Source organism: Canis aureus, chromosome 4 (assembly GCF_053574225.1).
Source record: "Canis aureus isolate CA01 chromosome 4, VMU_Caureus_v.1.0, whole genome shotgun sequence".
NCBI lineage: Eukaryota > Metazoa > Chordata > Mammalia > Carnivora > Canidae > Canis > Canis aureus.
Genome location: NC_135614.1, coordinates 59,159,685 through 59,173,504, shown reverse-complemented (window position 1 = coordinate 59,173,504; position 13,820 = coordinate 59,159,685). Strand labels below are relative to the sequence as shown.

The window sequence follows — 13,820 nt, the reverse complement described above, 5'->3', positions numbered from 1 at the left end:
GATGGCCAGTGATGCGCAACATTTTCTCATGTGCGTGTTGGCCATGTCTATGTCTTCCTCTGTGAAATTTCCGTTCATGTCTTTTGCCCATTTCATGATTGGGTTGTTTGTTTCTTTGCTGTTGAGTATAATAAATTCTTTGTAGATCTTGGATTCTAGCCCTTTATCTGATAGGTCATTTGCAAATATCTTCTCCCATTCTGTAGGTTGTCTTTTAGTTTCGTTGACTGTATCCTTTGCTGTGCAAAAGCTTCTTATCTTGATGAAGTCCCAATAGTTCATTTTTGCTTTTGTTTCTTTTGCCTTCATGGATGTATCTTGCAAGAAGTTGCTGTGGCCAAGTTCAAAAAGGGTGTTGCCTGTGTTCTCCTCTAGGATTTTGATGGAATCTTGTCTCACATTTAGATCTTTCAACCATTTTGAGTTTATCTTTGTGTATGGTGTAAGAGAGTGGTCTAGTTTCATTCTTCTGCATGTGGATGTCCAATTTTCCCAGCACCATTTATTGAAGAGACTCTCTTTTTTCCAGTGGATAGTCTTTCCTCCTTTATCAAATATTAGTTGACCATAAAGTTGAGGGTCCACTTCTGGGTTCTCTATTCTGTTCCATTGATCTATGTGTCTGTTTTCGTGCCAGTACCACACTGTCTTGATGACCACAGCTTTGTAGTACAACCTGAAATCTGGCATTGTGATGCCCCCAGCTCTGGTTTTCTTTTTTAACGAGAGCTAAATGGGAGGGTTTAGCTATGAATGAGAGGGTTTTAAGCAGAGGGGCTACATGATACATTTCACAAAGATTGGCTGTTTATGACAAATGGACTGTGAGGGAGAATGAGAGGAAGCCTGGACATCTGTTAGCGACTACTATAGTAGTTAAGGAGTGACAGGATGGTAGCTTATTCTAAGATGCTTTAGGGGGAACTCCTGAGAAATGGGCACATTTAGAATATATTTTGGGAGAGCTGTCAGGACTTGCTGACTAATTGAATGTAGATTGATGATGAAGAATCAAGGATGACTCTTGTTTTTAACCTTAACAATTGACTACGGGTGGTACTATTATTCAAGATAAGAAACATTGGAGGCAGGGCTGACTTATTACTCATTTATTTGAGGGTGGCTTAAGAGTTTTTTGAGGGGCATATTAAAGGTTTGTTTACCTACATATTTATTTATATTAAACATCTATATGAAAATACAGAGTGGGCAGCTGGATATGCGAATTTAGAGCTCATGAGTGAGGCCCAGGCTGGAGATAGGAATTTGGGAACAGCAGCATGCTTAAGATAAAGGAAAGTGTATGATGAGTGTGTCATCCCCTACTCTGGAGTAGTTTATGTTCTTGGGGGAGAGGGCAAGGGTTGGGGAATAAAAACTAAAAAGTAAAGTAAGTGACAGAGAAATGGTCCTGTCAGTCAGTCAACCAGGGACCTACGGAGCATCTAAAATGTGCCACACACTGTGCCCAGTGCTGCTGTTCATGGTGTAAATGAGGTGGACGTGCTCCTTGCCCTTAGAGAACTTACAGGCTATAAATTATCCTGCTTACTCCTAGTTCAAGAGCTATCAGGGAATAAGGGACAACAAGGCCTCTCACTTATTTTGATAGAATGAATGGATTTTTTCTTCCTACCCTCCAAGGCTAGAGAATCCTAAAAATTAAGTTTTGAGTATGTTCAAAATTTATCTCTGCATAGATACATATGGATATGCAGTGATCGTAACCAGGGTAAAGACTGTACTCAATAAATGAGATAAAATCCTGGGGCCATCCAGATTTCTTTTAGGTCAAGGCTGTGGTACAGAGTAATTGTCCTTTATCCTTTGGATAAAGAAGGAACAAATATTTACTGAACCCTTAGTGTGTACTATGTAGAAAATACTCTTTACCTGCATTAATTTAACCCTTTCTGTAATGCATGAGATCGGTGGCAGCAGTCCTATTTCACAGGCCAGAAAACTGAGGCTGAGAGGCCTAGTAAACCTTCCAACGTCAAAAGGGTGAGGTACTACTGGCAGATCCCCTAACCACCCTGAAGTCTGACATGAGACATTGTGCCCTTTCAACTCAAAAGCTCGAAGAAACACAAAATAAACTTAGTATTTCTTTCACGTTAGAGCATGTATTTAAATTTCGTTTACTTTTGCTTTCCAAGCTGCTTTTCCTTGGGGTAAAACAGCTTCACTTCCTTCAATTAATGTACATGTGACATATTAATTGTTAAAGTGCTTGGCACAGTGCCTGGGGTGTGCTAAGCACTTAAGAATTGCTAGTTAATATGATCATGCCATTTGGCAGCTAAGGAAACTGAGTCTCAAGAAGGAAAGAACTTGCCCAGTGTCCCACACTTAATCATCTGTTCTACTCCCAAGTTCTAGGTGCATTTTATTTTTATCAGTATTTATTTTTTATTTATTTTTTAGAGAAAGAGAGAGAGAGAGAGAGCATGCATGTGGGGTGGAAGGGTTGAGGGGACACAGGGAGAGAGAATCTTTAGCATCTTCCTTGCCTAGCATATAGCCTGATGCGGGCCTTGATCTCATGACCCTGAGATCATGACCTGAGCTGAAATCAAGAGTCAGATGTTGGGACACCTGGGTGGCTCAGCAGTTAAGCATCTGCCTTTGGTTCAGTGCATGATCCTGGGATGCAGGATCGAGTCTCACATCGGGCTCCCTGCGAGGACCCTGCTTCTCCCTCTGCCTATGTCTCTGTTTCTCTCTCCATGTGTCTCTCATGAATGAATAAATCTTAAAAAAAAAAGAGTCAGTTGTTTGAGTCATGCAGGGTCAATATGAGCCCCATATCAGTGTTTATTTCTTAAATGTAGCCCAGCTAGAATAAAGCCCTTCCCTTTCTTCCTCCTTTATTTAGGCCTCTATGCTTCTTTTAATATGATCCCGATTGTTTTAGCTTTTAGAGAACTCTTCTTGTACCCCAGGCTTGTGTCTCCTCATTTGGTTTAGTGCAGCAGTTTATTTATTCATTCATATTCTGAAACTGGAGCTGCCTGGCAGGCAGAATTTGATCAGAAGATTGTGTAACCTGCCCAAACCCATAACTATAATAAGAGAATGGGTGACAGGAGAATTGGATGAAAAGGAACCTGCTTTGCCAAGGGGGAAAATTCTGGGTAACTCTAGTTACCTCCTCCCTTTTACTTCTTACTACCCACCTGTGAGAAGGAAAAGTGTGGGGTGAGATCAGCTCTGAGTGACCCCAAGGAATTTCTAAGTGAGGATGTCAGTTAGACACAGGGAGTATGTGTTAAGGAGTGAGAGGATGGTAGCTTATTCTAAGTATGTCTTGTTTGAGTGGTGGAGTCTCTGAAATAAAAGAAATGGCTATTACAGTCAGATTCCAGAGGAGAGGAATCAAGAACCAGTGAAGACTAGGATGCTCCAAGAAGCACCCCGATTCCTCCCTGCCTGCTCCCACCTACTGTGGTGCTCGCAGTGTATCCACTTGGCATTCATTGCTTTAGTTAAACAACTGCAGCAGTATGGATGCAACATTTAGGATTATGAAGTGATTTTCTTGTTTGAATCTCACAGAGGTTCTGTGAGGGATGCAGGGCAAGGAGACATGGTCTGGTGCAGGGGGTATGAGCAAAAGTTTGAGGTCTAAAGGACCAACTTGCTATGGGAGTCTTGCCATGGTATTGAGCCTCTCCAAGTCTTGGTTTTCTCATCTGTAAATTAGATTTAATAATACATGTAGCTCGGGGCTTTGGTGAGGATTAGTAACAATACAAGGGATAGGGCCTGGCATATATTAAGTACTCAGTTCATATTGCTGTTATCATTATCCCCATTTGATGGATGAGAAAACCGAGAATCAGCTTCTCAAAGTGCCTTGCTCAAGGCTGCCAGAGCTGGACGGGATCCCGTGACTTGCAGCCAGCGCTTCCTGCTCCAGCCCATTGAGCAACATCAATTTGTCTCCCTTCTCAGTCAGGACAGTGTCCTTGGGGCAAGGATGCTGCCAGGTTAGAAGGTAAAAGCTTTTTGTTTTTGTTTTTTCCCAAACAGGGTTTTGGTACAGGGTCATTAAAATGCTGCTATGGTTTGTAAGATCTGTTGCAGTTTTTAAGTATCTTTTAATCGCTAAGGTTGTTTGAGGTTCTAGGGCAAAGGTGTTTGGGTTTCTTTGTTTTAAACAAGATGAGTAAGCAGACAAGTAGGAACATGACGTGGGATGAAGAGGTTGGGCTGACTGGGTGCTGAGGTCCTTCACACACTGACGTGATGTTCACCTGACTGCTCATCTGTCACTTCCATCCCAAACCTGGTAGGGAATTGGTAAGTACCCACAGCCACACCTTCTAACTTTGTATCCCCATATGTCCCAGGGAGGAAAGCACATCTTGGGGCCAGGTGGCAAGTTGGCTTTTGGACTGCACTCACTTTTCAGTAGGGGCCCCTAAGGGGGATGCAGGCAGTTGGAGTGGTTCGACTAAGATTACACAGAGAGAAAGTTACAGACGCAAGGCTAGAATGAACGTCTCTGATTCTCGGGTGGTGTGTGGTCTGCTGCACTTTGCAAACGTCCCAAGAACCCTAGGAAGAGTTGAGTGTGTACACATGTGTGTGTGTATAAGAGTACTGGCATAAGAGCGAGAGAAGACTATAATGCTGTGCACTCTCTCCCTTCTAGGATTGGTGTGTTCGAGGCAAGACAATGTAGAGGAGATGTTGGCAGCAGCCGTGGGACAGGATTGATGTTTCCGAAGAGAAAGCTGCAGCCTGAGGCTCACACTCTCACATGGAGGTGGAGCATCTCCATCACATAAGCTGGGAATTTCTTCCCCAAAGTGTGGTCCCTATACCAACACAGCAGTACCACCTGACAGCTAGGTAGAAATGTGGCATCTTGGGTCCCCGCACAGACCTACTGAATGAGAATCTGCATTTTAACAAGATGCCAGAGGTGATTCCTGGGCAGATTCAAGTTTGAGATGCACAGACTAGGCCATGATAGGAGCTTCTGGTCTAGGTAGGAGAAAACAATGGGTTTGTTCTATGTGCAGCTTTGATTGAGAGTTCATTGGAGCATCCTGTGGAGAAGTATTTCTAGACTCATTGTGGTCAGTGATATCTATTGTAGGAGTGGGATGGAGAGTTGGGTCCTGAGGACTAGGTATTAACCCTCACCAAGTAGACTACTTCAGAAGGCCCTCTCAGCTCTGACACTCTCTAGCCTTAATGCTGGCAAACCCTCTTGGACCAGAGACTGAGTGATGTCTTTTGGAAGTCATATCGGTTTTGCCATTAGCTAGCTCTGTGACCTTGGGGAAGTCACTTACACACCTGGAGCCTCCAATTCAACATTTACCCCTGCCTAATTCTAGGATACTGGGAAGTTTACATAAGAAAGAGAATACCAAAGAGCTCTGTGAACCAAAATATGCTGTAGAAATAAAAGGTATTTTCATCTTAATGATGAGAATAATGAAGACAATGAAAAAGGCCTAGAGAATATCAGTGACATTTCCAGAATGCAATGAATCAATGGCCAAGTCAGGGTCTGAATTCAAATTTCCTGCTTCCAGTCCTATGTTCCATTTCTGAGCCTTTGAGCAAAGGAATCTTGTATGTAAACACATCCACACTTAGTGGTGGTGATGCTCATGTGGCAACTGCTAGTATTCATTGGGTATGTATTTTGTACCAGGCACTCCAATAAGTCTACTATGTGTATTCTCTTAGTTCTCACATCAATGCCATGGAGAGGGTGTTCTCCATACTCCCAATCCACGTGAAGAGACTAAGGCGGCTGAGTGTGGTTACTTCTCGTTGAACATTTTGCTTTTTAATGAGGATGATGCTTTAAAAGTCAAAGGGATATGTTTATAATGGCAGAAGTACAGGCCCCATGATAGGCTGGCCAGTTGGGGGTGGGAGGAGAGGTATGTTTTGGGTAGACAGCAGACTGGGATATTCCAGTGCTTCTGAAATTGGACCACAAAAGTGGTGGCTGGCCCTGCCAAGAAGGTTTGGCATGAACTGAGTTTGTCACCTTGTAGTAATAATGCTTTCTTGGCCCTTCTCAGCCTGGGTACTATGGCTGGCCATGTTGGGCAGGGAAATGCCCAGCCAAGTTGGAAAGCCAGACCTAAGATGAGGTGACTGGCAAAGGTGGGGCCATGGAGCTGGGTACAACTGGCTGCTGTGCTTCGTGTTCACAGAACAGAGTCCATTTCCAAATTAAATCTCCTGGAATTCTCACTTGGGGAGAGGTGAAGGAGAGCGAATCAACAGAACAGAGTTGAGAGAACATGAACCATTTTTCCATCCTTGAAATCAGAGGCCTAAGTAATCCTGGGAACAGTGCATTTCTTCTGAGTTTAATCTAATAAGTAGGGTCCATAAATGGATTTTCTCCCACTATTAAGCAAAGTAGCATAGTGGTTAAGTATTTGGGCCCTAAATCATTGACTGGGGTTCAAGTCCTCTCCCATCATTTGCTAGTTGTGTGATGATGGGCATGTTTATTACTTGCTAAATCTCAAGTTCTCTCATCTGTACTGTAGAGATAACAATAGAACCTGCCTTGTAGATGTGTCTGGAAGATTCAGTTAAGATAATGCATTTAAATTCATCACAGTGCCTGACACAGCAAATATTTAAAACATGATAACTTAAACAATTTGCTACTGTTGGTTTCATTATCATCATCATGACTGTTGGTGTATGAGGAGGTCCAATATGTAGCAATCCTTTTTCCTACTTGAATTCTGGATCAGATAATAAATAAGATAAGGGGATGAGAAAAAGGTATAGCATAGGGAATTGTGTATACACTCTATTTAAATTTAAAAAAATAAAGGTACAGCAGGGGGAATAAAAAAAGAACAGGTTCATGGGGGAAAAAAAAACAAAAAGAAATCAGATAAAGGAGCAGACCAGATGAGAGGCCAAAATGCAACCTTTATCATTGAAAAGCTGCCACTGGAGGCTAAGGCTTGCATGGACAGGATTACAGAACCCTACTGTCCCATCCTGGCCAGCACAAGCCATCTTGGGGGAACCTACTTCTGCCAAGTGGGTGGGAGTGAGCTCACCCAGCTCTCAACAAGGATGAGAGAAAAGCTAGAGCTTTGTATATCTTCCCCTCAAATTGTTCCTCAGGTGAGCCAATCCTCCCGTTGGAGGTGGAGATTAGGATGAGGTGAAGAAAACCCTGGGATTTTACAATAAAGGATGCTGCCCCAGGTAGAAGGAACGTTGGGAGTGGACAGGAATGTTTTCCCCAACCTTCAGCACATAGCAAAAACAGTGGTGAGCTTGGCATATTTGACACTTGGAGAAGATCATTTAACATGGCCCCCACCCATAGACAACAGAATTAGTATCAGTGGTAACTATGTAGTGATCAGAAATAATCATTATTTTCTTAATTCATTTTTAGTTTTAAAACAATTGGGAAACAAAAGGGAGGGATTTTGTTTTCCATGATATTTTTCAAACTCAGTAAATATTTCACATCTGAAACAAACTTTTTACTTACTAAGCAATAATATTACAGTTTGCATTTTCCATTGTTTTTGCTATTTTAAATTTTAAGCCCAAACAAAAGCTTCAACTGGTCACATGGAATGACAGAACTGAATTAGCTCAAACTCTATTCCTCCTTCGTTGTAATCACTGTGCTATCATGGTTTATTTCTGATCTACTGTTCAAATGTAGGAGTCTGTAATACAGCGGGGCTTGGAGCCATCAACTGTGTCTGCAGTGAGCTCAAATGATTTCAGTCACACACTTAGGCTGGAAATTGGTGGGTGAAGCTGAGCCCACATTTCAGACTTACATATTATCAAAATTCAGCAATAACCTCAACAATTGTTTAGAACTTAGACCAACCAAAGATTTTTCTTTTTCTTTTTCTTTCTTTCCTTTTTTTTTGTGAAAGGGGTATATATTTTATCACTGAGATTGTTTGGAATTTCAGGCAAGTAGTGAAGTTATAAAAAGCAGAATGATTTCTGATTACTTTAAAAATTACTCTTCTAAATTCCCTACAGACAATGCATGTCCTTATTCCCCGCGCCTGGCACACTGATCGCTCCCACACCACTTGCTCCCATTGTCTGGCCCTTGTTATACCACTAAGTAAAAACTACACTAGGCTGGGAGTTAGGATTTCTGGGTGCTAGACCTGTTCCTGCCTGGAACTGGCGGTTCTCATTTTCTAATGGGACAAATCTCATTTTCTTTTGGGCCTCGGTTTTCCTAACTATGAATTAAAGGGGCTGGACTGGATCATCTCTAAATTTTCTTCTCTGCTCCAAACTCTGAGTTGAAAAGTCATCTTTCACCAAGGAGAGGGAAACTGGAGAACACATTTGGAATCTGAATTTGTCTCTGTTCGGGGAGCTGCGCTGATTTATGGGGACGAGTCAGTGAAAGGAGATCATCTGCCTTTGATTTATGTCAGAGGCACGCTGTGCTCTGGCTTCTGCTGTTCTGGAGGAGCTGGGGCCAAAGTAGAGGAAGTTTCTGGGTTGGCCCTGAAAGGGACAGAGAGGAGGAGGCTGTGGCATGGTGCGGGTAGGGGTGAGGGTGTCTGCACACATTTACTGAGTGCTTATTACCTGCCAGGTGTGGCAATTATCCTAATATCCATCTTGAGGGAAACTCTATTTACCCCTAACTTACAGATGAAGATACTGAAGCTGTGCTCACATTTGTCCAAGGCAAATAATGGTTGTAGGATTTGAACCTAGGTTGTTTGGCTTCAGATTCCATCTTTTAACCAATGTGGTAGAGAATCAGGGGTGTGAGTTGCTCTTCCCCCCTAGATCTTTGTGTCTCTGTCCCCAGATGGCTATGGCCCAGGCAGTCTATTCCTGGTCCTGGCATTATAGGAAGGGCACCTGAGACTCTGCTGAGGGTGGCATTTCGCTTTGTTTCAGGTTCACTGTTTCTGATACAATGTACGCACACTAATTGTTAATGTTCATGGGGGCCTTTGAGTCAGATCTTGCATCTGATTTGTCTCTGGCTCGAGGTTAGAGAGATCAAAGCTCCCAGCAGAGTGAGTGACTTGTTGAAGATCACCTCGACTGAGGTGTACAGATGGATCCGGGATCCCACTCTTCATCCTGCCTTCATGGGAAAACTGGTCCCTGCGTGCACTGAGGGTCTGGCCTGGCTTCTTCCCGTCATCTCCATCTTTCACTTTAAGGTTTCTAGGCCACATCCAGGAATTATCCAGGCCTGCGTCCTGACATGGCACTTAGCTACCCTCATCTTTTGTTCATAGGTAGTCTCTACTGTTTTAATACTAAACTGTATTTCATGAGGATTTTGAAATTTATCTATTTTACCAAACATTATTTCTCTCTGTGAAGAACCTGAAAGGCTTATATATTGCACATGATGATTCCATTCATTCAGCAGATACTTGAGCATTTATTGTGTCTCTTCTAGGTCTTGAAGTCATAGAGACCCAGTCCCTGCCTTTGTGGAACTTATAGTCAAATGGGGGACAGATGCTACATAAGCCACAAAATAATGATTTAATTGCACTTGCCATTACTTAATTCACATTTGCAGGTGAGGGTATGGAGGCCTGTTTTCTGGGTATTATGGGTAGTCCCAAAAGGACTATGAACTCTTTTCTAATCATAGCTTTCCCCCGAAATCTTATATTTCATTTTTATTATATCTCACTTTGTTTAAAAAATGTGGCATATTTTACAGTACATTGTCAAAAATGTCACATTGTTCTTTATCCAAAACAAATGAAATTTACCTTGTAACCAGGTCTCTTTCTGAAATAGCTATAGATCTGAGCAGACAACAATAGAAGGTAATATATCTTCTACTCTGATTGCCCTAGCATTCATCATCTTCCCTCAATATTTTTTTTTATTAAATATGAAAGGTTAGAAAGTCCCTTTTGTTTGTATTGGCAGTCAAAATTTGTTGAAGAGATCGCAACCAACTAGGGGTTCTCTGTATCTGCATGCAATAAGTTGTAACACCTGGCATAGGTGATAGACCTTTCCGTTTTCTCTGGGGATGTTTTGGGTATGGCACCCTGAAGTTCTAGCCTAGCCTCACTGTATACCATGGTAATCCCATGTTACAAAGTAAAACAGGTGAGGTGATGCTTCTCATGTCACACAACTGAGAATAGAATCACTGACCAAAAGTTTGAAAATCTTCTCATAGATGATATTTATTCTGAAACCCGAGTTAGAATTCCACTATCTCTGCTTCCATCCATTCACTCATCCAAGAAATATTGATTGAGCCTCTTCCGTGAGCCTGGTACTATAGCTACTAAATAATGAGAACACACAAAACAGACCAAGTCTCAGCTCCCATGGAGCCTCTATTCTAGTTAGGTTGATTTCTATGAATCAGTAAATAAACAAGATAAGTTCAAATTGCGATAAGGACAATGAAAGAAAATACCAGGTTTATGGGAACAAGATTAACTTGGTGGTGGTAGTGGTGAGGGGCACAGCATTTTTGAGAGAATGACTTTTAAAAGGCATCTCAAAGGAAAAGAAGAAACCAGCTTGGTGAGGACCAAACTGGGAGCATTACAACACATGCAGAGGTTCTGAGGCAGGAAATGGCTCTGTATGTTTGAAAACTGGAGGAAAACCCAAGCACCCGGAATCCAGAAAGCAGAGGTGGTTGTGGGGAGAGTGATGAGATGTGAGAATGAAGAAGCAGCAAGTCGGACCATCTGGTGTCTTTAGGCAAGCTAGAGAGTTTGGACTTGATTCTTAGTCAGGAAGCCTTAGGAAGGTTTGAGAAGGCAGTGAAGATTAAATTTTAGGAAGTTCATTCCATGAGACAATTTACTCTGAGAGCAGCATTGAAAGGAGGGAGACTGTCACTGTGGTCCAGGCAGAGATAATGTTGGTCTGGCCTACGATGGTCAAATGGAAATGGTGGGACAGAAAGTTTCAAGATAAACTGAGAAGTGGGAGCCAAGGGAAGAGAATCAAGGCTGTCTCCCTGATGTCTAGCATGGGCAGCTTATTAGTTATGCTGTGTCGGGAAAGAGTCTTACCACCTTCTCTGAGCCTGAGGATTAGGCTGGGGCATGGCAGGCAACTCCGGGTAGAGACTGAAGACCTATGTGAGATAAGTTTGAGGGATAGTGAAGGAAAGATGGGGATGATGCATGTGTCTGTGGCATGCAGTGAATCTGTCTCTCCACCAAGAATCACACAATGTCACCAGCAAAACCTTAAAATACCAATAACATAAATTACCTGGGCAAAATGACTGATACATATTGCTTCTGCTTACACCTGCGATGCCTAGTTAAGAGAAATTAATAAAGACTTGTTTTCTGACTACACTATGTATTATTCAAGACTTTTTGGGTTATAAATGAAAGAAATGCAGCTTGAATTCATCAAAGCAAAAAGGAAAATTATTGGCTGGCATAATGAAAAGATGAGAGTGTAGCTGAATGAACTTCAAGCATGGTGAGATCTAGGTACTTACGTCTTATAATTAGTCATCTGATTTTCTTTGAGTATGGGATCTGCCTTCCTTTGCGTTGGCTGCTTTCTCAGGTAAGTTTTTCCAAGTGGGTAGAAAAGATGTCAGCCCCTCCTTCCAGGTTTATATCCTAGGAGCTCCAATAGAAGGTAAGCACCTGTTTGATAGTAGTTACAACAAATCTGAGCATAGGTTCTGTTTGATCTGGTTTGGATTCCCTGTTCATCTCTGAAACAAGCTCAGTGGTCAGAGGGTGGATGGGCCAACATCTGGCTAGTGAGTAGAGAGTCACCCCCAGCTAAACCTTATGGAGAGAAAGTGAGAAATTCCCAAAGAAAAACTGGGCTGCTCTTACTGGAGTATCAATGCATGCTGGGAAGGCAAAAACAATAGACCCAAAAGAATCCCCTTGAAATCATGTCAGAATCTTACCTGTCAAACAGGCGAGCCCTTGTAGCTCCATTCACCCATGGCTTTCCTTGAAGGTGGTCAGAATGGGGAAGCACATAGCCTTACAACTCTCAGAAGGCAGAAGCAGTGCTTTTCTATGTACCTTGTGGTTTCAAACATGCAGGAAAGGTAGGGAGATGCTATGGAGATCAAGCCAGGTACGGGAACCTTTGGAATCAAGTTGGAGCAGCTAGTGGTGCCTGGCACTAAGGCACTTTTACTCAGGTCTTTTCCAACACAGGCATTTCTTAAATCTTTCCAGTGGTTGTTGGGTTCCCTAGAAAGCATTTTATCACAGTATCATTGACTGTCAGAGCTGGGAGGCATTCTTCAGTCCAAACTGGTCTCTACTCAAATAAGAATACTGAGGCTTGAAGTACTGAATTGAGAGAAAGATCTTGAATTCAGGCTTTGCAGTTTTATTTCTGTGAACAGTGTATTGAGTTTCTTACTGCTTCCCTCAGTGACTTTGCTTCACACATGAGCTGTCTTCTCTTTTTTCCTTTAAAGAGAGTCTGTTTAGTTTCCCATGGGAAAACTCTTGGCCCAGATTTCACTTGGTTTTCTAATTCTTGAGTTTAAAAATCCCCCAGAGAACCAACGGTTCTTAGGAAGATGAGGGGTAGATGACCTAAGTCACCCTCGAGGCACTTTGTGTCCAAAAAGCATAAGATCATGGATAGTCCTCTTGGTTCAGGGACACACCCAGTCCCTGCCTGACTCCATGGACCTCCAGAATTCATTTATATCTGAACCTCTGGGAATGTCTTCCTATGAAGTGTCCGCTCATATGGTTCATGGTGGAGCATCTACTTCTGAAAGAGGGCTTGCCAGGCTAGAGGAGAAGCCTGAATAAGTGTCCTGATGAAAATTCTGAATGCTGGATTGGCCTTGCATGCAAATCCAGGTTTTAACATTTATAAGTTGTGTGAGCATGACCAAGTCATTAAACTTTGCTGAGCATCAGTTTCGTTATTTAGAATGAACCAACTCATGCAAGCTTACCTCATTAGGTTGAGAGGATGAAATGAAAGTAATGCATAAGAGACACAATGCCTGGGCGATTCTAAGCTCTCAGTGTGTGCGTGAGCTAGCGGTGTTATTATTAATCTTGTGATTCCAGGTGATAGTGGAGGAGAGCTTGAAACACCGTGCAACGCAAAAGATAGGTGGCCATTCAGAGTGAAGTCCATGTGGTGTGGGTTCCCTGAAAGATGAACTCCACTTGGTCTAACTCTCATTCCATTCGCCTCTCTTTGGAGTCCCCCATGTGTAGACATTCTGCACTTTCTCCCAGGAGACCCCTGTATTTATCACTTAGTTTTGGTAACTTGTATACGATTCCTTGAATTCGCTAACTTTGATACCTTTCTCTCTTTCAGTGCCATAGATTCCTTCTCTAATCAATACCTTTCACTCAACATGGACTCAGTGAAATAAGGCACATAAAGCACTTGGCCTACAGTGTCTGGCACACGGTAACTAATCAATAAAATGTTGGTTACCAAGATTACTCTTCTGACTACTCCTGGAATTATTATCAAGTACCTGGCACAGGAATAGTGATGAGGCCGTGAATGGTAAGGGATGTCTGGGGCCACCGAGACACACTTCTTGTCCTTTTAAAAAGGCTAAGCCTTATTCACATTCATCATCCTATTTTTTTTTTCTGGCAGGAGAAATAATTTATTAGGTCAACTTCTTCTCATCCCTCTTTTTAAGGTCAATTCATGTCAATTTTTTTTAAACTTTTCTCATAGATCTCATTTGTTACCTGCTGTTCCCAATATTTCCTCTTCACTAATCTGTTTTGGTGCTTGGAATAGATCTGAGAGGCCAAAAGGCATCCATTACAGAGACAAGATTTGCCACATATGAGTTTGATTTCATC

At 42.3% G+C, this 13,820-nt stretch overlaps 1 protein-coding gene across 2 annotated transcripts in view; it reads left to right on the top strand.

Annotated features, from left to right (window-relative positions):
* The window catches only part of LOC144312780 (uncharacterized), a 740,032-nt gene that overhangs the window by 194,295 nt on the left and 531,917 nt on the right, over positions 1-13,820 (top strand). For both annotated transcript variants that reach the window (XM_077895808.1, XM_077895804.1), the window contains one exon: positions 4,661-7,437. The gene's annotated coding sequence lies outside the window, so the exon portion shown is untranslated. Of the gene's footprint in view, positions 1-4,660 lie in introns of those variants that run through there.